Source organism: Canis lupus, chromosome 38 (genome assembly GCF_003254725.2).
Source record: "Canis lupus dingo isolate Sandy chromosome 38, ASM325472v2, whole genome shotgun sequence".
In the NCBI taxonomy this organism is placed as follows: domain Eukaryota; kingdom Metazoa; phylum Chordata; class Mammalia; order Carnivora; family Canidae; genus Canis; species Canis lupus.
Genome location: NC_064280.1, coordinates 7,703,035 through 7,728,948, shown reverse-complemented (window position 1 = coordinate 7,728,948; position 25,914 = coordinate 7,703,035). Strand labels below are relative to the sequence as shown.

General features: G+C 32.7%; 1 long non-coding RNA gene across 1 annotated transcript in view; it reads right to left on the bottom strand.

The window, feature by feature from the left end:
* Positions 1–5,959: 5,959 nt before the first annotated feature.
* The window catches only part of LOC112642925 (uncharacterized), a 58,938-nt gene continuing 38,983 nt past the window's right edge, over positions 5,960–25,914 (bottom strand). Inside the window, exons 2-3 of the long non-coding RNA XR_003125504.2 lie at positions 6,380–6,434; positions 5,960–6,036 (exon numbers count right to left, since the gene is read on the bottom strand). This is a non-coding gene — a long non-coding RNA (uncharacterized LOC112642925). The remainder of the gene's footprint in view (positions 6,037–6,379; positions 6,435–25,914) is intronic.

The following is a 25,914-nucleotide window of genomic DNA, read 5'->3' as shown; positions in this document are numbered from 1 at the left end:
TGAACATATGGTAAGGGGAAAAAAAGAAGGAGACAAACTATAAGAGACTCATAACTATAGAGAACAAACTGAGGGTTGCTGAAGGGGAGATAGTCAGGGGATGAGCTTAATGGGTGATGGGCATTAAGGAGGGCACTTGTGATGAGCACTGGGTATTATATGTATATATATATACGTATATATGTATATATGTGTATATTATGTATATATAATGTATATCCACTTTCACTTCCACTATATATATATATATATATATACACATATATATATAATCACAATTGCTACTTCTCTCTCATCCATGGCATCACACACAATGACATATATATATATATATGTCTGTATTGATAATATGAAGCATATATATAAAATATATATAAGCACATTCATCTAAGAAGTATTATATTCCCTCTTTAAAAATCACACTATTATATCTGGTTTAAACTATCCAAAATGGGAAAATATTTGCTGCTTTGTTGTGTTTGGCTGCCTACAAAAGGCTAATTCTTCTTTACTCACTTTGCTAACTCACTAGCATATTTCTGTGTGGAATACTAGTGTATTTACCATCTCAAGACCTGAATACTTTACACCTAAAGGAATAATAATTGTATGTGTGCTGTTGAACTACTTGAGGGCAATGAACTACTCTTCCCTCTTGGTAAGGTGAAACCTTTATCAAAATCCTGTTAATATCATCAATATTAGAAGACAAAAGGTAAAAAAAAATATTGTCGTAACACTATAAGCAACAATGGTTTCTAAAAAAGGAATCTGAATACTGAAATTGGTTGTTTTAAAAACATGCTTGCTATCCAAGATAAGTACAATATGAACTTAATACTAAATGTATAGTCATAACCTAATGTATTATTTAAAATGATTGCAAGAAAATGGAGATTTTGAACTTGGATTTTCGGTCTTTATTCCTACCTGGTAATTATTACTTATCATAATGTGTAGATGTGCTCTCTCTTATTAGACTGTAAGCTCCTCTAAAATAGACATGCATCTTACACTTTTTTTTTAAAGAGAGAGAGAATGTGTGGGGTGGGGGGGAGGGCAGAAGGAGAGGGAGAGAATCTTAACAGACTCCATGCTGAGCACAGAATCTCATGTGGCCTTGAACTTATTACCTGACATTATGACCTGAGCTGAGAGAAAGAGTTGGAGGCTTAACCAACTGAACCACCCAGATAACCTTACATCTTATATGATCTTTGTAAATAACATTGTATATTGTACTTTGCCATTTAAATGTTTTAAAATTTCCCCATATTTTGAGGCAAAAACTCTCTCCCATGAACACACATCCTCTTCCACACTTAATTTCTTCCTTATTGCTAAATGCCTGGAGTTTCAAGGTATAGTTCAAAGGTCTCTGTTATCCTGTATATCATCATCCCTCAGACTATTGGCTTTAAATAATATCTACATATAATGTCTATATTCAGGTAAGTTCCAGTTCCAGCAGTGACCTCTTCAGTCAAATTCAATCTTATGAAGCCAATTGTTTACTTGATACCTTTTATAAGTTATCCATTAGGGATTCCAACTAAAACCTATCCTCCTTATACAGAGTGAGGGGGAAAAATAGAATTTCTTAAATCTATATTATTCACTCACACATTTTAATAGCTTCACTTCTTTTCCAATTAAACTTTCACATGTAATTACATATTTGTTTCAATTAATATTAAGTACAAGTTGAGATTAAAAGGAATCATACTCTATCTAGAGCCAAATCCACAATTTATGTATGCCAAATTTATCTATGAAAACACACCAAAATATATCAGCTGGAATAACATACTTACTCTTTGTGACATAGTCTCCACAGATTACAAATAGAAAAAGAATTTTGAATAGAATAATTCAAGTATAACTTTCTGGTATTTCACAAATATTTTATCCCAATTTCATTTTTAAAATTCAATATCAAATTACAAAAATAACATGTAATTTAATTATTTTAAAAACTTATAAAATAAAATAGGCATATGTTACATACCAGAGTATGGAAAATTTATATTAACTCTGCTGTTATATTAGCTAATTTTTTGTGGAAGCTAATTTTTGTGGAAATATCTATATAATGATTATATATACAAATATGATATGTGTTTTATCCATTCAACAACTGATCAAAATTAAACTTTTCTCTAACAGTACCCAACATCAAATCTCAGCTTGGCTACTTACCAGTCATGAGCTACTAGACAAGTAACTTAGTCTTCCATAATTTACTCTTCTTTAAAATGAGGATGATCATGGTATTAACTTAAGGAAGTTATATGAATAAAAATAGATAAAAATATAAAGCTCTCATAAGAGTGCTTGACCACAAAGTGCAATGTAGAAAAGAGAAGACAGGGTCAGGAGAATATTATAATAACCTAGTCAAGAAAAACTGGTGGCTTGCATGAGGAAGGTGCAGTGTTGTTGAGAAATGTGCAGATTTTGGATGTATTATATCTGGATGTATTATAATATACATTCCATCACAGGGATGAGAAGTGTGAAAGAAGACTCAAAGATGACTTTTGGTGTGACCAACTAAAAGACTATATTTGCTATTAAATGGGATAAGAAGTGGTTTTGGAATATTAATTTCAAGATGCTAATTAAAATATCTAGGTGGAGTATAAAGAGACAATTGGACTATAAATATTTGGGATCATCAATATACTAAATGATATTTAAAGCAATGAAACTGGATGAGATCACAAAGAGAGAATAATCTACAGAATAAATTCAAAGACTAAATTTTAGCATTCTAATATTAAAATATTAGTAGATAGGGTGGCCCGGGTGGCTCAGCGGTTTAGCGCCACTTTCAGCCCAGGGCCTGATCCTGGAGACCCAGGATCGAGTCTCACGTTGGGCTCCCTGCATGGAGCCTGCTTCTCCCTCTGCCTGTGTCTCTGCCTCTAGAGAGCTCTGTCTCTCATGAATAAATAAATAAAATCTTAAAAAAATATATTAGTAGATAAAGAGATATCAACATAAAGAAAATAAGATGGAACAGCCAGTGAAATAGAAAGAATGCCAGAATGTATGTCCTGTAGGCCAAGTAAAGAAAGTGTTTCCAGGAAGACAGTATATTAAGTTTGCCAAGGTGGATGAGGACTGAACACTGACTCTTTGTTCAATATACCTACTTAATAATAATGCCTTGTGTCGGGCAGCCCCAGTGGCCCAGCAGATTGGAGCTGCCTTTGGCCTGGGGTGTGATCCTGGAGACCTGGGATTGAGTCCCAGGTCAGACTCCCTGCATGGGGCCTGGTTCTCTTGCTCTCCCTCTGCCTCTCTCTCTCTCTCTGTCTGTCATGAATAAATAAATAAAATCTTAAATAATAATAATAATAATACCTTGTGTCAAAACATGAATAATGTTAGCAATTCTTGAGTGTTTTGATTCTTCATATTTCAATTTTCTCTTTCTTCCCACCCACAGTCTTGCTAGAGAAAAGAAAAAGCAATAATCATTGTTCTGACTTTGTATCAGTAATTCTTTAGGACCTAAAGATGCAGTTTGCATTGCAGAGTAAGTGTGTGTAAATGGAACTTTAATTTCATAAGAATGTATTATTTTAATTAAATAAATCAATATTTTATTATTTTATAAATTGCATCTCAGTATTCATTGTTAAAAGTTAAATTTGTCACATTCTTCAGTTCCCTTTATGACATCCCAATGTTTCCAGTGCTTTATAATTATATTTGGCTTGAAGCCTAAAGTTACTCAGCCCAATGATGCAATTTGTCATTTTTATGTGTAAGTTCCAAATGATTTCAATGTATTTCATGCATGTAAAAAATGCAGGACATGTCCCTGAAGATTGTGAGAACACAGTTTTGAATTACATGGTGAATTTTTATTCCTGAAATATTGACTTTTCTACTCAGGAAATAATATTGAATACCCTGTGGATACAATATGTAAAATGAATACCCAAGTAGAGCTAAGGATTTCTGAATTAGAGCTAACTGCTTTATTCACCAAGAGGCAATCACCAGAGTGACCTGGACTCTTTGTTCTCAGGATACATTCATCACCATGCCTGGTGCTCTTGTATAATACAGTAAGCAGCTTAAACTGTTACCTTAATCAACAAGCCTTTAATCAATTACTGATTCATTGATGAACTTTTTATGAAATATATGCTGTTTACATTGAGATATGTGCTGTAGAGGATATGAAAGAAAATTTCCTTTTATTTTTTTTATTTTTTATTTTTTTTAGAAAATTTCCTTTTATTCCTTGTTCCCAAGACCCCTACTTTCAGAAACATGGCTAAGGCATTAAAAAATTAAAAGAGAACAAAGCAATAAATATCTTTAGTTCTAAATTATGCTTACAAGCTATAGGACCCCGGCAAAGGGAAAGATGACTTCCCTTTGTGTGTGATTTAGTATGTACTTAAGCTTTCAGATTTCTTCTTTGTGGGCATGGAAAATCCATTTTCAGAAGAATGATGATGAACACTTCATGTAACAGTGTTTAAGCTCTGTCTCTCAGTAAGTATTTGCTAGAAAATAATTCTATGACTTTGAGAGGATTGGCTAGCCAGAGAGAAGGGAAGTGACCTGGTAATCAAAGCAGGCAAAAGAATTACCAAAGGAGGGATCCCTGGGTGGTGCAGCGGTTTGGCGCCTGCCTTTGGCCCAGGGCGCGATCCTGGAGACCCGGGATCGAATCCCACGTCGGGCTTCCGGTGCATGGAGCCTGCTTCTCCCTCTGCCTGTGTCTCTGCCTCTCTCTCTCTCTCTCTGTGACTATCATGAATAAATAAAAAAATTTAAAAAAAAAAAAAAAAAGAATTACCAAAGGAACAAAAGTGTAAATGTGCACAGCCTATTCAGAGCAAATACAATAACGATCTTGCTTAGAACAGAATGGAGATTCTATAGTAAAAATTAAAAAAAAAAAGAGTCTCACTTGCAGATTCCTCTGATAATATATTAAACCAGAATTACTTTCAGGAGATGAAGATTTTTACATTGACAATTTCTACTATATTATTCTCCTCAAATATCTATGTAGTTTTCTTTAATTGTCAACAAATAGCTATGTAAATACAGAGATAAATAATTTGAGAAAGGATATGACATAATTGTTAAAACTACTCTGCTAATCAAGACACAGGCAATAGATAATTAACATTCTGCTAAACAAATTGTTTCAGCTGATCTGATTAGGAAAAAAATGCATTGCTCCTACTATTTAATCTCTCTCTCTCTCTCTCTCTCTCTTTCCTAAGCCCTATGGCTTTCTTGCTCTGTTTTCAACTTTTTTTTTTCTTCTTGAATATTATCAGCCATAATAAGAATAGTCCAGGGTAAAAGGTATGATGAATCTGGGCTACCTACCACAAAGCCTATAGGAGAGAAACATTAGAAATTGAGAAAGGCCATGTAAGTGAAGGGTTTGGTGGTGTCACTGAGTCAAATACAGACTGGGGCAATTTATTTAGTAGCAGTGGCTAGTTTTGTTTATTTTTTGGTGTTGAATTTTTGTTTTTAAGTAAGCTCCATGCCCAGCATGGAGCCCAATGCAGGGCTTGAACCCACCACCCTGAGATCAAGACTTGAGCTGAGATAGAGTCAGACACTTAACTGACCGAGCCACCCAGGCACCCATAGGCTGGCTTTGTAAAAGATTGTTCAAAGAAAATGGAGAACTTAGAATTGAACTAAAAATAATAATGTGGGCAACAGATGAATCTGTGCTGGGTTCTGGGAGATCTCTGATTTATGGTGGAACTCAATTCCAGTGAATGGATATCTGACAAGTAGAATTGAGTAAGGGAACTAACTAGCAAGAATGGGTCACAGCATCAGAATTCTAGTCTAAGAAGCTGAGATTGGAGAGTCTGAGATAAAAACCAAGATAGGAGAAGTAGAGAATGGGATTAGAGAAGCTTGCAAATTAAGCAGTTTAGGAATTTGTTACATTTACCTTTGATGCACAAATATGAGGCTACTTTTAAATTGAAGAATTTCAACAGTTGTGAAGCAAGGGATGACCTCTGCAATCTAAAAGCACAGAAAAAAAAAAAAAAGCACAGAAAATTTAGGTTGTAGCTCCAAGAAAATAGGGGAACATATCCATATCGGTATAATTGTTTTCAGATATAAGTAGAATGACAACAAAAGCCATTGAGAATTTTTGAAAGCCTAAATGAAGAAGTAAAACAATGAACAAATAATGGTCCTGATCTTTGAGGCTAGGATAGTTAACATTACTCCAACTTCCACCAGATGATGGGACTGATCCTACTCTAGTTCTTAAGCCAAGCAATGAAGATGGCAGTACATTTTTCATAGACTCAGCAAAACATAAGACCCAAACAGATAGTAAACACTTGTTATTTCTTACTTTAGCAGTCTGTGGTAACTGAGACCATCTGTGTCAATGTGACTTAAAGTTTTGCCTGGAAAAGATAAGACCATAAAACAACAAATTACTGTTTGCTTTGGGAAATGCCTTAAGTGCAATTTATTGAAGACAAGAATCTTTTCACCTAAGCAACCATGCCTTTTCAGATAACAGTTTACTTGCCTTCAACACCATTTCCTTATGTGTCCACCAATCCCAAATGGCAATATTATGAATTTTACTCAATCCCAAATGAGTGTCCACCTTGGAGGATCATCTTAAAAGGATCTACCTTGAAGGCTGACTTTGACAGCCTTTTTTATTTTCCCAAAGTTTAAATTCAAGTTAGTTCACATATAGTGTAATAATAGTTTTGGGGGTAGAATTCAGTGATTCATCAGTTGCATATAGCACTCAGTGCTCTTTAGATGAAGTGCCCTCCTAAATACCAATCCCAATTACATCATCTCCTCACCCACTTCCCCTTCAGCAACTCTCTGTTTGTGCCTTAGTTAATTTATGGTTTGCCTCCTTCTCTATCTTTATCTTATTTTGTTTTCCTTCCTTTGCCTGTGTTCATCTGTTTTGTTTCTTAAATCCCACAGAGCAGTGAAATCATATGGTATTTGTCTTTCTCTGACTGAATGATTTCATTTAGTATATTGCATTCTAGTTCCAACCATGTCATTGCAAATGGCAATATTTCATTTCTTTTTTATGGCTGAGTAATATTTCACTGTGTGTGTGTGTGTGTGTGTGTGTGTGTGTGTGTGGTATGTATCAGGTACACATCTTCTTTATGATCAGTTAGTGGACATTTGAGCTCTTTAAATGTTTCAGCTATTGTAGATAGTGCTGCCATAAACACTGGGTGCATATGCCTCTTTGAACCACTATTTTTGTATCCTTTGGATACCTACCTACTACTGCAATTGCTGGATTGTAGGGTAGTTCTATTTTTAAACTTTTGAGGAAACTCCAAACTGTTTTCCAGAGTGGCTGCACCAGTTTGCATTCCCATCAACAGTGTAAGAGGGATGCCCCTTCTCTGCATCCTTGCCAATATCTGTTGTTTCCTGAGATATTAATTTTAGCCGTTCCTACAGATGTGAAGGGATAGCTTACTGTGGTTTTAGTTTGTATTTCCCTGATGATGGGTGATATTGAGCATCGTTTCATGTGTCTGTTAGCCATTTATACGTCTTCTTTGGAAAAATATCTATTCATGTCTGACAACCTTTTCTGAACCTTTTTCCCTTTCAAATCATCCCTAAATTCACCCATTTTGCAGTGAGTTTAAACTAGTTTTATCTTTGTATTTTAAAATGGGTTGTTTCATTATTGTACACCTGAAGTTAATGTTGTACTATATGTTAACTGGAATTTAAATAAAAAGTATAAACAAACTAATGAATAGGTTGGCTAATGCTGGTTTGGTAAATTCATCACCTTTCTTAAATTCAGTACCTTTCAACTCTTTCTTCTTGGCTACATTGATGGTTCTGGTTCCTGGCACTAAAGTTTGTTATGTTATTTATAACAAGAGAAGACATACTGGTGTTAGCACAGAGTGAGTACCTTAAACTCAGAAATATATAACACTATGTGCTGAACAAACTTCTGTAATTATATATAAAGTTAAGAGGTCTCTTAAACAAGAAAGATTATACAGTATTATAAAGGGTTGAAAGGTAAATGTGGATTTTAATGTAGGAAAGATCAAATTCAAAATGATGTACTACATTCATTATAAATAGAAGTTAAGCAACTAAACTATTATTAGTTATTATGAATAATTCACCAACTAAAGCATCATCAATACTAGCAAGAACTAAATTTGAGAATTTAATTAATGTTTAACAAACCAGAACTATTCTCCCTTATAGAACATGATAAATGACAAGGATATAAAGCACAATGTTTTTAGCATTTTTTATGTGTGAGGAGGGGTTGTTTTTTTTATCAAATAATATTATTATTAAAAGTCAGATTCTTAAGGTGACTTTTTGGAGCCTCTTATTCAATGCATTATTTAGAAAATTCAGATAAGCAAACCAAATTCTTATATTCTACTATACAAATACTGTTTCTGGAACATTATGTATATCAGAGCATCCATCTTTCATTCCCTCAAACTCTTCCAAAATATTGAAAAAGAAGAAAAAGCTCCAAACTTATTTTGAGGTCAGCATTACCAAAATCAGATAAAAACAATATAGAAAAACTAAAGGCCAGGGATGCCTGAGTGGCTTAGTGGTTGAGCATCTGCTTTTGGCTCAGGGCATGATCCCAAAGTTCCTGGATCGAGTTCTGCATCAGGCTCCTTGCATGGAGCCTGCTTCTCCTCCGTCTGCCTATGTCTCTGCCTCTCTCTCTGTCTCTCATGAATAAATAAATAAAATCTTTAAAAAAAAGAAAAAAGAAAAACTAAAGGCCAATATAGCTAATGATAACAGATGCAAAAATTCTCAACAAAATATGAGTAAACTGAATTCAACACTACATTTAAAAAAATCATACACCATGGAATATAAAGGTGATTCAATATATACAAATTAAGAAATGTGATATGCCACATTAAATAAAGATTAAAAATCATATTATCTCAGTAGGTGCAAAAAAAGCATAAGACAAAATTCAAAATCTTTCATGTTAAAAACTTTCAACAAATTCAGTATAAAAGACAAGACATAATCCCTAACATAATAAAGGCCATATATTACAAGCTCACAGTAATATTATATTCAATAGTGAAAGTTGAAAAATTTTCCTTTATGATCAGGAAGACAAAGATGCCCATTCTCACCATTCCTATTCAAAGTGGAAATCCTAGCTAGAGCATCAAGCAAGAAAAAGAAATAGTGGCATGGAAGAAGTAAAGCTGTCTCTGTTGCAGATGATATGATCTTATGTATAGAAAATCCTAGTATTCACCAGATACTATTAGAACTAATCAATCGAGTAATGTCACAAATACAAAACCAACATATAGAAATCAATTATGTTTCTACACGTGAACAAGAAATACCTGAAAAAGAAATAAAGAATACAGAGGCACATGGGTGCTTTAAGCATCTGCCTTTGGCTCAAGTCATGATCCCAGGGTCCTGGGATCAAGCCCAGCATCAGGCTCCCTTGCTCAGTGAGGAATCTGCTTCTCCTTTTCCCTCTACCCTTCCTCCCCTAAGTTGTGCACTCTCTCTCTCTCAAATAAATAAATAAAATCTTTTTAAAAAAGAAATAAAGAAATACCATTCATAATAGTTACAAAATGATAAAATGATAAAATTCTTAGGAATAAATTTAACTATGAAGGCAAAAAAAATGTGCCGAAAATTTTGATATTGATAAATTGAAAAAAAAAACACAAATGGAAAGATATTCCATGTTCATGGAAGAATTAACATTGTTAAAATGTCTAAACTACCTTAAGCAATCTATAGACTTAATACACTGCCTATAAAAATTCCAGTAGCATTTTCACAGAAATAGAAAAACAATCCTAAATTCATACATACAGAACAAAAACATCTGAATAGCCAAAGCAACATCTAGAAAACAAAACAAAACAAAACAAAACTGAGGGCGTTGCATTTCCTTATTTCAATTACATTACAAAGCGATAGTCATCAAAACAATATGGTACTGGAATAAACATATACAGACCAATAAAATAGAATCAAGAGCCTAGAAATAAGCTCTCACATTTGCAGTCAACTCATATTTGAGAAAAGATCCAAGAATAATCAATGTGGAAGAATAGTCCTTCATTGAATGGTGATGGGAACAGTGAATAATCTCTTTCAGAAGAATGAATTTGTACCTCTATATTATACAACTCACAAAATGAACTGAAAATAGATTAAAAACAGACGCATATGACTTGCAACTGTAAAACACCTAGAAACAAATAGAGGGAAAAACTCCTTGACCCTGGCCTTGGCAATGATTTTTCTTTTAGGGGGTGGGGTAGGATATGACATAAAAAGCCCAGCAATGAAAGCAAAATTTAGTAAGTGAGAGTACATCTCTGCACAGGAAAGTAAGTGATTAACAAAATGAAAAGGCAACCTTGGAATAAAAGAAATTATTTGCAAGCCAACTAACTACCTGCTAAGGAGATAATACCCAAAATATTCTAAAAAAAAAAAAAAAAAACTCATACAACTCAGTAAGAAAACAAAACACACTATGATTAAACATGAACAAACCATCTTGAACAGGTATTTTTTCAAAGCAGGTTTACAAATGGCCAACTATCACATGCAAATGTTCTCAACATCACTAATTGCCAGAGAAGTACAAATCAAAACCACAATAAACTATTACCTCACACATGTTAGGATGACTATTATTAAAAAGATATGTAAAATAAAAAAATAAAAATAAAAAAGATATGTAATTACAAGCATCAATGAGGATGTGAAGGAAATCCTGCTGGTGGGGATATACATTGGCACAACTATCATGGAAAGCAACATGAAGGCTCCTCAAAAATTAAATACAAAATTACCATTTGATCAATAATTATACATATATATCCAAAGAAAATGAAATCAGGATCTCAATGTACTCCCATGTCCATTTCAGCATTATTTATAATAATGAAGATATGAAAACAACCTAAGTACCCTTACAATAACAAATGAAACTTCGCATTATGCTGAAAAAAATAAGTCAGAGCAAAACAAATAGAAAAAAATAATAACAAATGGTATCACTCACATGTGGAATCTAAAAATGCTGAACTCCTAGAAACAGAATGTAGAATGGTGATTGCCAGAATCTGGGAAGTGAGAAAAATGGGAGATGTTGGCCAATGGGTACAAATTTCCAGGTACAAAATTAATAACTTCTGTAGATCTAATATACAATATGGTGAATATAGTCAATAATACTGTATTATATACCTGATAGCTTCTAAAAGTGTAGATCTTAAATGTTTTCACCAAAAAAAAAAAAAAAAGGTTATTATATGAGGGGATGTACTAGAGGTGGTAACTAACCATACTGTGGTAATACTTTTCAATATATATATGAAATCATCACATTGTACATATTAGACTTAAACAATATTGTATGTCAATTATATCTCAATAAACTTGGAAAAAAACATTTCTAAATGTAGAAAGGTTTTACATTCTCATGGGTAGGGTTATATAATACGAGTTAGGCAAGGAAATATGAGGGAAGTGACAGTTGATCCCAGGTAGAAGCTTTACGAGACAACAAATGGTTTACTACATATTGTTATTTGATTTTGATTCTTCTATCATGACAGTTTATGTCCAAGTAGAGACTCCAGAGGTGTCTGGGCAGCTCATTTGGTTAGGCATCTGCCTTCAATTTACGTTCCTGGTATTGAGCCCTGTATCAGGCTCCCCACTCACAGGGAGTCTACTTCTCCCTCTCCTTCTGCCCCTCCCCCTGCTCATGCTTGCTCTCTCCACTCACCGCTCTCAAATAAATAAATACAATCTTAAGAAAAAGAGAAAGATTCCATCACTCAGGATACTTAAGTGAATCATGAGAGCACATATTCCTTCAGAATCTACAACGGTCATCTAGCATAAGTAAAAGCTAAACATTTGTATTTCATGCTACTCTAATTTCAAGTTTGCCTTGGAATCTTATTGTTAAAGTCTAGTTACACTCCATGGTATTCTTTTATTTTAAGATTTTATTTATTTATTCATAAGAGACAGAGAGAGGCAGAAACATAGGTAGAGGGAGAAGCAGGCTCCATGCAGGGAGCCCCATGCAGGAGTCAATTGCAGTATCCTGGGATCGTCCCTGAGTCGAAGGCAGACTCAACCACTGAGCCACCCAGGCATCCTGTATGGTATTTAGTTCTTAATATAAGTTCTTAATATAATCAGTATTTTCTGCCTATTCTTATCAGCATGTCAGTTTTTGTTTTTGTTTTATTTTTTTCACTGTTATCATTTAAAACTATGCTGTCATATGGTCATCATTAGTGAACCTAAAATTTAGCAATTCACAATACCAGTTAATTGTAAAATAACACCAATAATAATTAAAATTTTCATACAGATACTTTATGTCTATACAGTAAGGGTTAACTCAGCAACACTGTTGTCCCACTTTTGTGCATTCCAGAAAAAAGACTGGCTTTTGACTATCTCTTGAAAGAAAACCTCTGAGATGTTGGTTAAATGTTTTTGTATGTCTGAGACCTTGCACTACGTTTTATCAGTGTGACCAGATTATAGTAACCGTGTGATTTATGGTAAACAACCATATTTATGCCTGAGGTCCTGGGCTATGCTATACTAATTTGACTTCTGGGGGTCTAGAGATTAAGTAGCTATCATAGTCATGCAATACATGCTCACAGAATAAACTCCCCCCCCCCCCAAAAAAAAAAATCTCTTGACCTATGCTTGGGTAACATTCCCTGGCTAGCAGACTTTGGAACTTGTTGACACTATCATTGCTGGGAGAATTAAGTTCACCACTAAAGGATTCTACTAGGAAGGGATGTTTGGAAAATCATACATGATTTCTCCAGGACTTCACCTTATACATCTTTCCCCTTTGCTAATTTTAATCTATCCTTCCACTAAAATAAATTATAATTATAAAATATAACAGCTTTTCTGAGTTCTGTGGTTTCTTCTAGTAAATTTTGCAGCCAGAGGGTGGTCTTAGGAAACACCTGACACAGTACAAAAGTTGAGATATCTTATAAGATTATTTACTAAATTTGTTTACAAAAATTGAAAATCATGACACTAAAAGCAAAGGCAAAAACAAAAACAAACATGTGAGACATATCAAACTGAAAAGTTCTGCACAGCAAAGAAAACCCTCAACAAAATGAAAAGGCAACTTGCAGAATGAAAAACTATTTATAAATCATGTATCTGTTGAAGAACATCTAAAATATAAAAATAATTTATATAATGCAATAACAAAAAAATCAATTAAAATGAGATCTGAATAGACATTATTCTAAACAAGCTATGCAGATATACAAAAATTATATGAAAAGATGTTCAACATCACCAAACACCACGGAAATGTAAATTAAAACTATAATGACATATCATTTCACAACTTTAGAATGGCTGTTAACAAAAAGGCAAGAGATGGGTTTTGGTGAGGATATGTACAAAAGGGAACAACTGTGCCCTGTTGGTAGGAATGTAAACCAGTATAGCCACTGTGGAAAACAATGTCGTTTCCTCAAAAAATTAAAATGAGAACCACCATATGATCCAGCAATTGCACGTCTAGGTATCTATCAAAAGTAAACACAAATACTACCTTGAAAAGATATTGGTACCTTCATGTTCATTGCAGCATTATTTACAAATAGCCAAACACGGAAATAACCGTGTTATTTCCATCCATGGAAGACTAAATAAAGAAAATGTGGTGTGTTTGTGTATGTGTGTGTATATATATGAATTTTATATATAATCCACATATTTATATATATAATTGATATATATATGATGAAATATTCAGCTATTAAAAAGGAAATTATGCCATTTCTGACAATATGGATGGACTTATGCTAAGTGAAATAAGTCAGAAGAAACAAAATATGATCTCACTTAAGTTGAATCTTAAAAAAAAAATTCTTAAAGATAACAAATTGCTGATTGCCAGAGGCAGGGAATAGGGGGTGGAAAAATAGATGAAAGTGGTCAAAAAGGATACATTTACAGTTATAAAATAAAGAAGTCCTGGAATGCAATGTACAAGATAATGACTATAATTAATAACATTGTATTATATATTTGACTGTTGCCAAGACAGTGAATCTTAGAAGTTCTCATCACACACAAACACACAGAATGATAACTATGTATAATGACAATGTTAATTAGGTTTATTGTGATCATTATTGCTAAATACACAAATATTGAATCATTATGTTGTGCATGTGAAACTAATACAATGTTACATGGCAATTATATCTCAAAAAATCATCTAAAAACTAATAAAATACAACTCTATCCCTCCCCCCCCAAAAAAAAGACTAACCACAGCAAACAATGAAGAAAATGTAGAGCAACTAAAACTCTCATATACTGCTTTCGAGTATATAAAGTGATAAACCATATTGGGAAAATAAGAGTTTCTTGTAAAGGTAAACATATATCTACCCTCTGAACCAACGATTCTACTCCTAGGTCTTCACCCCAAATCAGTAACAACATAAGTCCACATCAATACTTGCACAAGTATGTTTCTAGCAGTTGTAGTCATGGTAATCAAAACTTGAAGAACCTAAAAGTTCATCAATAAAACAATGTTTGAACAAAGCACATTTATTCCCATATGGAAATAAATAAGTGAAAAAAATGTATACAGTCAATATGAATTGGAGAAAAAGAGGCCAGGCACAAAAGAACAGAGAATATATGATCTAAGTTTAAGAAGTTCAAGAACAAAAAAAAAAAAAAAAAAAAAAAGAAGTTCAAGAACATGCAGAATAATCTATGATATAAATCTAAATAGGGAAGGAAGGAAGAAAGGAAGGAAGGAAGGAAGGAAGGAAGGAAGGAAGGAAGGAAGGAAGGAAGGAAGAAGAAGGAAAGAAGAAAAAGAAAGAAAGAAAGAAAGAAAGAAGAAAGAAAGAAAGAAAGAAGAAAGAAAGAAAGAAAGAAAGAAAGAAAGAAAGAAAGAAAGAAAGAAAGAAGGAAGGAAGGAAGGAAGGAAGGAAGGAAGGAAGGAAGGAAGGAAGGAAAGAAAGAAAGAAAGAAAGAAAGAAAGAAAGAAAGAAAGAAAGAAAATCTAAATAGTTATTTTATGTGTTATGGGAATGAAATGGAAAAAAAAGATGTGAGGAGCTTTCTAGAGTATGGAAATATTCTATGCCTTGGTTAGGATGTTTGTCACATGAAAGAATTTCTGTCCAAACTTATTATCTTGTATAATTTTGATCCATAACTTTCATTATATATAAATTTTACTTTGTTTAAAAATGGGTATTATCTGAATTTTCTTTGCATTAGAACTACAAGAACCCTTTTTGCTATTTCTTTAATTTTTTTCTTCCTTTCTTTTATTTTTTTTTTAATTTTTATTTATTTATGATAGTCACAGAGAGAGAAAGAGAGAGAGGCAGAGACATAGGCAGAGGGAGAAGCAGGCTCCATGCACCGGGAGCCTGCTTCTCCCTCTGCCTATGTCTCTGCCTCTCTCTCTCTCACTGTGTGCCTATCATAAATAAATAAATAAAATTAAAAAAAAATAAAAGAAGGTTGATCTTGTTTTCTTTGCAGACTTCTTTCAGGAGCCTCACTGCAGTGACATCTGAATGAATAAGTTGACAATGTCAAACACTATGTTCGTTTTTCCTTTCCATGCAATTTGTTTCAACATCGATGGGTAATATAATTCTATCAAATAAGATGCTAAATTATTTGAACATTTCCTGGGGAAAAGTTATCTTATTCTTAATGCACATATGGTTTCATCTTCTTGTTTTAATTGTCATGTTTGTTTGAACTGGTACATGTTTTGTGACCATTGCTAATGCCAGCCTAAAAACAACCTCACAAAAAAAGACAAAGATGGGAAAATTTGGTCCTCTCTGATGGCATTGGTTCAGTGACTTTTTGGGTGTATATAAAAGCTCCATATTACTAAAGCTACTTGAACCTGTGCCCTTTTTTAACTTGAAGCTGAAAATGTTCTAGTGATATATCAATTTAGAAATTTTCCTTATCTGTTTAGAAAGCAATAGAACTGGATTGTTTTTCCAGTTCTCAATGGAAATGGAGCACAACAGACGAGCAGATGAACAAAATTCTATCAGCAGCAATTCATTAAATAATAAATATATAGATTAATCATGTAGTCAGTGTTACTACTCAATTGCCTTGACCATCATAAACTTACCTAATAGCCTAGGACAAACATTTTTTTTTTGTTCCTGTATGCCCCAGTATGACAAAAAATGATAATATGTTGCAGTATAATCATTAGTGATTTAAGACACAAGAGAAAAAAGACTCTAAGTACCACAATCATCTTTAAGATACACAGCATAACATGCAATATTAAATTAGTACATTTACTCTGAGTAAGCAAATATGTAATTCCAAGTAATGTATTATTTACTAGAACTAAATTCATTTTCAAATTTTATTTCCAACATTAATGATTAAAAAATGAATGTTATTACTTAGTATTGCCTTTAGCTTGACTTTACAGAACAACTTTCGTATTGCAAAATATGTATCGAAAGTCTAAGAATATTAAAAGAAATTTTATCACAGTTTTTCTTAATAATATACTAATTTAATCATTTGGAAGAATTTAGCTTTCTAGAAAGAACTCTCAATTGTTCTGAAACCAAAACTATTCTGTCCTTAGGAAGAGAACTGATTGGAAAGTTACAAAATATACACAGTAGATTTAAACAATGAATACAGAGTAGACAGTTTCACTTTGATTTCTTCTAGTCAATTTCACTTTTAGTTCTCATGCAAAACTTCACTTTTAGCTCTCATGAGGTGCTAACAGAATATTTAAACACTAAAGAGAACCACTTTCAATTGTTTAAGATCGTAATATGATTTACATTAATTCTGTATTCTAAAGACTCTTAAGATACATATTCAAGAACCATACTTTGTACATTGCTTCTTTAAACTTGCAAACAGTACCTTAATGGATTATAAGAAGTGTTATTTGGTAGGGATGAAGGTACTCTGTTTGAATGGAATTTTTTATTTAGGCTTACCACATATTTCCAGTGAGTAAAGACACTGAATCTTAAATCACGAACACCGGATTATTAGGGCTGAGCAAGTTAACTCAGCCAATTGGCCCTTCTGAAAATAATTCCATTACTGAAGTCCATAAATTTTCAATTAATTTCCTTTTCATTACCTTTCCTTTCAATCTCATACACCCTTGGCTTTACATGTTCAGAACAATTCTCAAAAATAAACAAACAAAAAAAGGCACAAGAAGAGTTTCCTTTGTTGTTTATGAGAGTCCATAGTTCTCTTTCTCTGAGATGTTTGTTTCCTTTAATAGGGATTCCACTGAACAATAGAGTCTATTGTTGGTATCCTGAAAATTGTACCTTCCTATATTTATTTATTACCATGATTTCTTATAAAATATTTTTCTACGTTTCCTTAAAACACTGATAATTTTTCTTTGAGGAGGGACAGAGAGAGAGAGAGAGAAGAAACATAAAATGATATAAATCCATTTTTCACATACTACAGTTTAACTAATGTAACCTACACTATATAGCTGGACTACTTCATATTTAACATGAGGCTTTTACAGTACATTAAATAGTCCAATGCCATGGGAGTTTCATACATCAATAGACACTCTTTTGATAGTATATAATATTCAAACACTGACACTATAATATTAGCAGTACTGCTCTACTCCACATTATGACATGAACAGTATGAATAACTGAAATAGCATATCACAGCTATACTGTTAGGATTGCACAAAGGAAGCCACCATCACCTTAAGAAAACTTCTATTTTAAATCTGGGAGTTAATCATGCATCACTTTAGTGATTTGCTTTATATGTAGAATGTATCCTAAATCCTGATGATACTCTGTGATAATTATTAGAAAATAATAAAGAATCTAGCATGCAAGAATGAATCAAAACATTCTGAAACAAAAAGTAGCTTCGAATAGGATATTGCCCATAATATTCAGTAAGAATGCTTGTATTTCAGAATAAAATTGCTTCAACTAGATAATCAACAAATCAGTTTCTTCACAACTTTGTCAGATCACAGCATGCTTCCAAATTTAAGGAGAAGGAGTATAGACACCTCTAAAGGCAGGTCAAGTTTACAAAACATCAAACATTTTGCAGTTATAGAAGATACCCTTTTGTAGTTCCACATAATTTGTGTTTAGGTCAAAGTCTTCTGTTTCATAAATGTTTCTAGCAGTTTGATGAGAAATGAATGTTGTTAAATATCTAACAATAACGCTCACATTTACCTGATATCATTTGAACTACGTTGGCCATACAACAAGAATGAGGTGTTTTAAAAGTAAATACTATATAGAATTTTTTATATTTTATTTATTTATTCATGAGCAACACATAGAGACAGGTAGAGACACAAGCAGAGGGAGAAGCAGGCTCCCTGTGGGGAGCCTGATGTGGGATTCGATCCCAAGATCGTGCCCTGAGCCAAAGGCAGACAATCAACCACTGAGCCACCCAGGTGTCCCTTCTATATAATAATTTCTAATAGTAGTTATTTTCAAAGCAATTATATTTTCAAAACATATAGATATGGTAAGAAATTCTTTTCTTAATTATTAAATTTACTGTATCTATAACCCAGGCCACCTAAATAGCAAGATTTCATCCAGAAAATAATTCATCGAAAATTAACTGGATATTATCATTTACTAAGTAGATTACAGTTCTATGACTGAAATAAATTGCCAATTGGCTTTGTAGTATAGTCATTCTAACTTGACATACAGGCAAGGCAGCCATAGCAAAACCCAACATGGTTTAGTCATCCTCCTTGATCATAACTCCAGAAATTTGGTGACCCATAAAAATAAAAAGCATGCTGACCTTATAAACACATATATATCCTAGGCCTTGCACAGTGCCTGTAACATAGTAAATGCAATAAATTACTTGTTTAAGATGGCAAAGATTCCTCTAATCTTCATTTTGGCCATGAGTGAAACAAAGAAACAGCCTTTTATCCAGGAAGATCAAGAATCTCAGTAATCTCTCACAATTAACTCTCCCGTGTCTGTTGAGGCTAGGATTTGGTTTTCAAGATTTTAGTTAAAACACATGTTTTATTTCTAAAAACTCTGGTATGAATGCATAGTGTGATGCTGACTAAAACTTTTCTTTCATTATCACCTGATAACACTACTGAGAGCGAGAGAGAGAGACTTACCCTCAGAACACACCAACCACAGGAAAAGAATGGAGAAAATTAGTATTAATTGCATGCTTACTAATCATTAGCCACTTTTAATTTTTTTTTATTTTTTATTTTATTTTATTTTATTTTTAGCCACTTTTTTTTTTTTTTTTTTTAGCAAAGCAACTAATTTAACAAGCACATGTGCATTGTTTACAAGGTGTCAGGCTTTAGTCGGTACAATTTTCCACATACTATTTTATCTAGGTCTCAACAATCATCTTTTGAGATGAATATTACTAGCATCCTTTTGAATAAAATAGATACTCAAGATAAATAATTTTTTAAGACTCAGATATATTAAGAAATGAGAATTTAAAACAAGTATACCTAACTTATTAGGAGTTATTGCTTGTTCTCAAAACCCAAGCTTTCCCATGTATTCTGCGGTGTCATTGAAGGAATCCATCAACTAATCGCTCAAGGCATTCTCTGTGGCAGTGGTCTCATACCAGTGTGAGCAATTGCTACCCTGTGTGACCTCACTCCATTTAGTTTTATTTCAACAGTAATCGATGATAGCAATAAAAAGGTAATAAAATATGGATCTTTGCCCTAAGGTCTAGTATTTAGACATTATATCCATATAATTGGAAACAGAATTACATTTTGTTTAAGAAACAAAATGAGAGTTTTGTGTGTCTTTTTAAAGAGGATACAAATGGCAATACCTAATATACCATATTAAAAGTGCAATAATAATAATAATAATAATAATAATAATAATAAATACTTTTTTTTCTTTTTGAGATCACAATTTTCAGGAAAGATGTAAAGCCTTCATAATATTGTCCTTACTCCATAAAATAATATTCCTATCAAATACGATAACCTCCAATTTTGTAAAAGAGGGAAGTGAAAATCAGGGATGTTAACTTGCACTAAGACATAGAGTCACATGGCTGAGATTACAACACTATAGATTTAATAAGCATACATTTGTATCTGTTATATTGCACATGATAAAAGATACTTATAGGACGGGAAGAAGTTGATTTCTTTCACAGCAATTGAAGTCTTTAGGTTAGTGCGATCCATAGGACTACATCAGTGGAATTTGCAAAGTGGCTTTGCTATTTAAAGGTATTATGACCCAAATGCCTTTGAAATGATTGGATAACTTTTTTAAAAGCCATACAACATTGATTTTTCAGCTATGTCTGTAGTCAATGCACCAAAATCCCAAAGAAAGGAGAAAGAAAGTTTTGTCTGGACTCTATGCCTTAAGAATTGTAGATTCACTGGGTTTCTCTACACACAGTATTATGATTGGGGCAATCTCACAAACACAATTTTTCTTATTTAGAAAAATAAATAAGAATAGTGCCATAGTTCATTTTTAATAAGGCAACATAAAATAAGACAGGTATTTTCATTTAACTATAGAATACATAAAATTACTTTTTATATATGGTTCTAAATTGATTTTGAAATAATTCTCATTTGTATCAATTAAAATGTTTACTTTAAATATTTATTTAAAGAGCAAATAGTAACTGAATCTTCTTTCAAGATCCAGGAATGATATATTTTTTTCTTCCCCAGGAATCAACACAAGCCATTTCCTCTGAATAAATCTGTGAACCTCTTATAGAAAAACATGCTGAAGAAAAAACTTGAACTTCTAATCAGGCAAGATGTCCTTGAATCAATCACATGTGTCTTGTTCAGCTTCACCAATTAGGCCACCACACAGCTTAATGCTAAGGTGATGTCATAGAAGACTGTCAGATTTCTAATACATTAGTGCTTTTTTGTATATGACTCTTAGTCTTCATTTTTGAATCTCTGGCATATGATTTTAGAATTTCCCAGCTAACAGAGTAGTGATATTGCAGGTGATGTTTTTCTTAAGAATAGGTTTTTTTTAATGCAATAATTTAAAAAGAATTATTTTAAATAATTTAAAAAGAACAACAGATATGCAGAATGTTCTTCACAATTTCATGTGAAAACCATATGAACACCTTGAAGTCCAGGGAGCAAGATAAATGAGAAAAAAAGGTTAGTTGTGTTGATTTTAAATAGGAATGGTACCAACAGGACTGGCTAAGGGACTAGATAGAGGATGTTAGAAAGTAAGAATCAAGAATGCGTTTGATACACACTAACTCACTGTTTCTGGTTTAATAATTAAAATTGATGAGTCTGTTTTTCCAAGAATATTGATAAATTTGTGTCTGTGGGATGGTATTGAACACACATACACACAGATTATTGTATCTTTACCATATTATAGACTAGGGCTTCATTTAATTGCTTTATATGTAATGATCATTTTTAAGCTTTGGGTCATCCTATGACATAGAAAATTGTATTACCACAAATAAAATGAGGAAAATGAGGCACAGAATATTCAAGAAGAGGCTTTCACAAGGTTGCTCATATAAATATGAAGTGGCAGGTACAGAAGTGAAACCACAATACTCTGTCTCCAAATCAAGGGTTTTAAGCACTATTCCATAATGCTTCCCAAACCTGTCCTATTCATATAGGTATTCAAGGTGGGGGCGGGGAGGGGGGTATCATTATAAATTTGATCCTAAAAACAGCATATCTAAAGCAAGGTCAAAGGTGTAAATTAAACAAACTGAATTAAATAAGTATAGAATTTAAAGTTAAGGGATATTTTGTGATTTGTTGAAACAACTATTTCAGAAAGAAAAATATAAAAATTTGATATCTGAAAAAAAAATTGACATCTGTCTCTTAATTTTTACTTCTAGCTTATATTTAGCTATTAGTGAATTTAGCTATTAGTGCATTGTTATTTGAGTGGGGTTTTTTTTTCCTCCTACGTATCACAAGTTGGATACACATTTTTCTTCTTTTACATTCATTTTTATTTTATTATTTTTTAAAAAGATTTATTTATTTATTCAGAGAGAAGCAGAGATATAGGCATAGGGAGAAGCAGGCTCCATGCAGGGAGTCCGATGTGGGACTCGATCCCGGATCCTGGGATCATGCCTTGAGCTGAAGGCAGAAGCTCAACTGCTGAACCACCCAGGTGCCCCTTTTACATTCATTTTTAAAAAGAATCTCTATTTCAGTGTGATCATCTACTCTCATCTGCCTTTCAAACTTACTCTGTTTTCTCCTTTTTTTTTTTTCCTCATGTAGAACAAAAGCTGCATGTATAATTCAGATGAATTGTGACCATAGTGGGTATGGCTTGACTTACACTCACATATAAACAAGGTAACAGACTCAATTTTACTGTTACTTAGGTTCATCTCCCTCACATGCTCACATCTTGAATACCCCCAAACTGGATTCAAACTGTGTTCAAATATATCTGGCTAATGAATATTTGTCATGTTTACCATGTTTACTGTCCTAAGTTTCAGTTTTCCCATCTGTTAGACATAGACATAGAAAAATACATTACCTTCCTCATATGGTTATGAGATTTAAATGATATAGAAATTATTCTAGAATTTTATTCATCTATACTATAGCGATTATGTTGATTCTTTTATGTTGATTTTATCTATTAAAATTCCTGCTTGTTTGTTGTTCTTAGTGTAATCTAATTACATAAGCTATTACTTCCAGACTATGATAGTATTGACAGTATATTCCTGTATTGATCTCAACTTTAATGATAATTTTTCATTATTTTGTCATGCTGTACTTATGTTAATTATACTATGTTCATTATATTATGTTGATTATGCTATACTATATTACATAATGTCATAGGACTACTTAAAAATATAATTATTTATATTGTATGTATTATATTCATATTACTATACTACATATTAATATATATGAATTACATATTCTATTTCTATATTTTTAATTTATAGTTAGTATGAATATATTATCCAGCTATTTGTATTTAATAAGGTTTTTAATTGAAATGAAAGTTACTTTTGGTCAAAGATTATTAATATCTAAAGAGAGTATCATGTTTTTAATCTTTGACCCTATTCATGTGGGTGAAATAAATATATTTCTGAAGTTGGGAACATCTTTCCAGGGAGATGCAGTGCTTGTGTGTGTTGTGTCCTTCTCTTAAGGGCTGTAAGATTTGATTTAGTAAAAGTAAAAGGGAGAGGGGAATAAACAGTGGTTTTAGATGAAGTTAGAGAGACAGGATAAGACTAAAATAATAACCTGATTTTAGGAATTTAAAATCAATTCATAAGGAATTTATATTCTATTTTAAGTGCATACCATTTTATACTCTCTCTTCTCTGATACATTATCCTCTTTCTTTCTCAGCTGATGAACTTGCTTATTTGACTGAGAAATAAGCAATCAGAAGAGAATTTCTTAATGATCCCATTCTAAATCTAAAACCTCTCTACATCTGTACTCTGCCTTCCTTCATCTAAAAATTAATGAAAAGTCTCTGCTACTGTCTCAGCCAACAAAGGCACTCAGACACTTTTTTTTAAACCTGTTTCTTCAGGGGATTGGCTATTACAATTAATCTCTATCTTTTACATCAATTTTTTTCACCATTATATTTTACTCTACTTAAAAATTACTATCAGGCCACAAGCATTGAAATTTCTCCCATCTGAAACTATAACGGCATCAGTGATAACAACAAAAAATACCAAAGCAAATAGAGTTGTGAAACTGTTTCTCTCCAATGCTACTTTTCTTTTTCCCTTTATAGCAAAACTCCTTTAAAAGTTGCTTATATTAAAAAAAAAAAAAAGTTGCTTATATTTACTGTTTGCAAGTCTTTGTTAAAGTTGAACATGAATTACATGTTCTGTTTTTTTCTATATTTTATTTTATTTTATTTTATTTTATTTTATTTTATTATTTTTATTCATGGGAGACAGAGAAAGAGAGGCAGAGACATAGGCAGAGGGAGAAGTAGGACCCCAGGATCATGTCCTGAGCCAAAGGCAGATGCTCAACCACTGAGCCACCCAGATGCCCCTGCATTACATATTCTGATTCCTAAATACCCTTTAAAATTCTTTCCTTTTCTAACCTTATTCACCCTTGATCAAACTGCTAAAGCAGTAATGACCTCCTAGATTGGCCTCAACATTCTCTCACCTGAAGGCCTTTCTACTCTACTTCTTTCTGCATACAGCACTCTTCTGCATATTGTTAACATGATACTCTCTTCTTCCATTTAAATATTTTATTAAATAGCTACAAAGAGATCTTTTTTGACACTATACAATGTTGCTTTTCATTACTTTTTAAAATTCTCCATTCTCAATTCCTAGAACAATATCTGATATTTAAAGAATATATCGCTTCAAAAAGTAATTGTTGGAAGCAAGATAGAATCTACAAAGCCCACTTTTGAAGGTTATTTCAATATCTAGAGGCAAATGAACAAAGAAATAGAGACATGTTAAAAGAGTAATTTAGAAATACTCTCTTCTTTTAGAAACAAGGGCTAAACATTAAAATAAATTCTCTTTCAAGCCACAGGAAATGCAAATTGCAATGTTACATACACAACACATACACGCTGATTTCAGTTTTGCTTACAAAAAAAAGAGAAGGATAGAGAAAAACTTACTCACTGTACTGGATAAAATTACTTCCATAAGCCATGTATGTATGATGTTCTTTCTAGCTTGTGTTAGTTATTCAGAATAAGTGAGTTACACTTAAGAAAGATTTTTAAATTTGCCAAACTTTATATCGGAATTTATTTTAAGAGAAATATCTGCACATTTAAAGTTTGATTTCCTGAACCAATTAGTATATATACATTTCGGGAACATATACATAGACCTATATATATGGGCACCTACAGAACTTTCAGCATGATACAATATTAAGTGCAAAGAGCAAACAACTAAATGTCAAGAAAAACTTGATTTCAACCCTAGAGATGCTGTTTGAATTAGTAGTTTAATCTCTCTGGATCTCAATTTCCATATCTGTACAAAGTGGAAATAATAATACTTGGTCTATGCAGTATTTCTGAGATCAAATAAGTAATCTATGTGGTATACTTGAGAAGTACTTAAGCACTACATATAAATGAAATGTTTTACATAAAATCCAGTAAATCTCTTTATGAAAATGAGATTCTATTACATTTACCAAAAAGTGTAAGCAAATACATAATTGGGAATGAGTTGTTGACCAAAAATGATATACTTGTTTTCAGAAAGTGTTCCATTTTTGTTAGAAAAATTCCACATTTTCAGTCACCTAAAAAATTGGAAACTTGACTTAGAGCATTTAAAGCTTTATTTGCACCATGTTCAGCAAAAATACATTGGTCATTCTCCTTTAAAGATCTCATTTATTACTTGTCAAATGGGACAGAATTCAATACACAACTGTTTTTCCACTGGGGTAGTTTCTTGGCTGAGGTGAGTATGTCAGGTAGAGTCAGACAGTTAAAGAATTAAAATGTCCTAAATAGCACAGCAGCAAAAGTGTGATATGTGGCTCCTAGAGAATTTAAACAGTATAAAACCAATGGGTATTTTTCTTTAATATATTTACTTGGCTCAGAGCAGGGGTGGTATTGGTAGAATGAAGAGTACTGGTGGAGGAGGGAAAAAATTGGCAAATTCTGCCTTGAAGTTAAAGATCACTTAAGAAATGGAAAGCTGGGCAGCCCCGGTGGCACAGCGGTTTAGCACCGC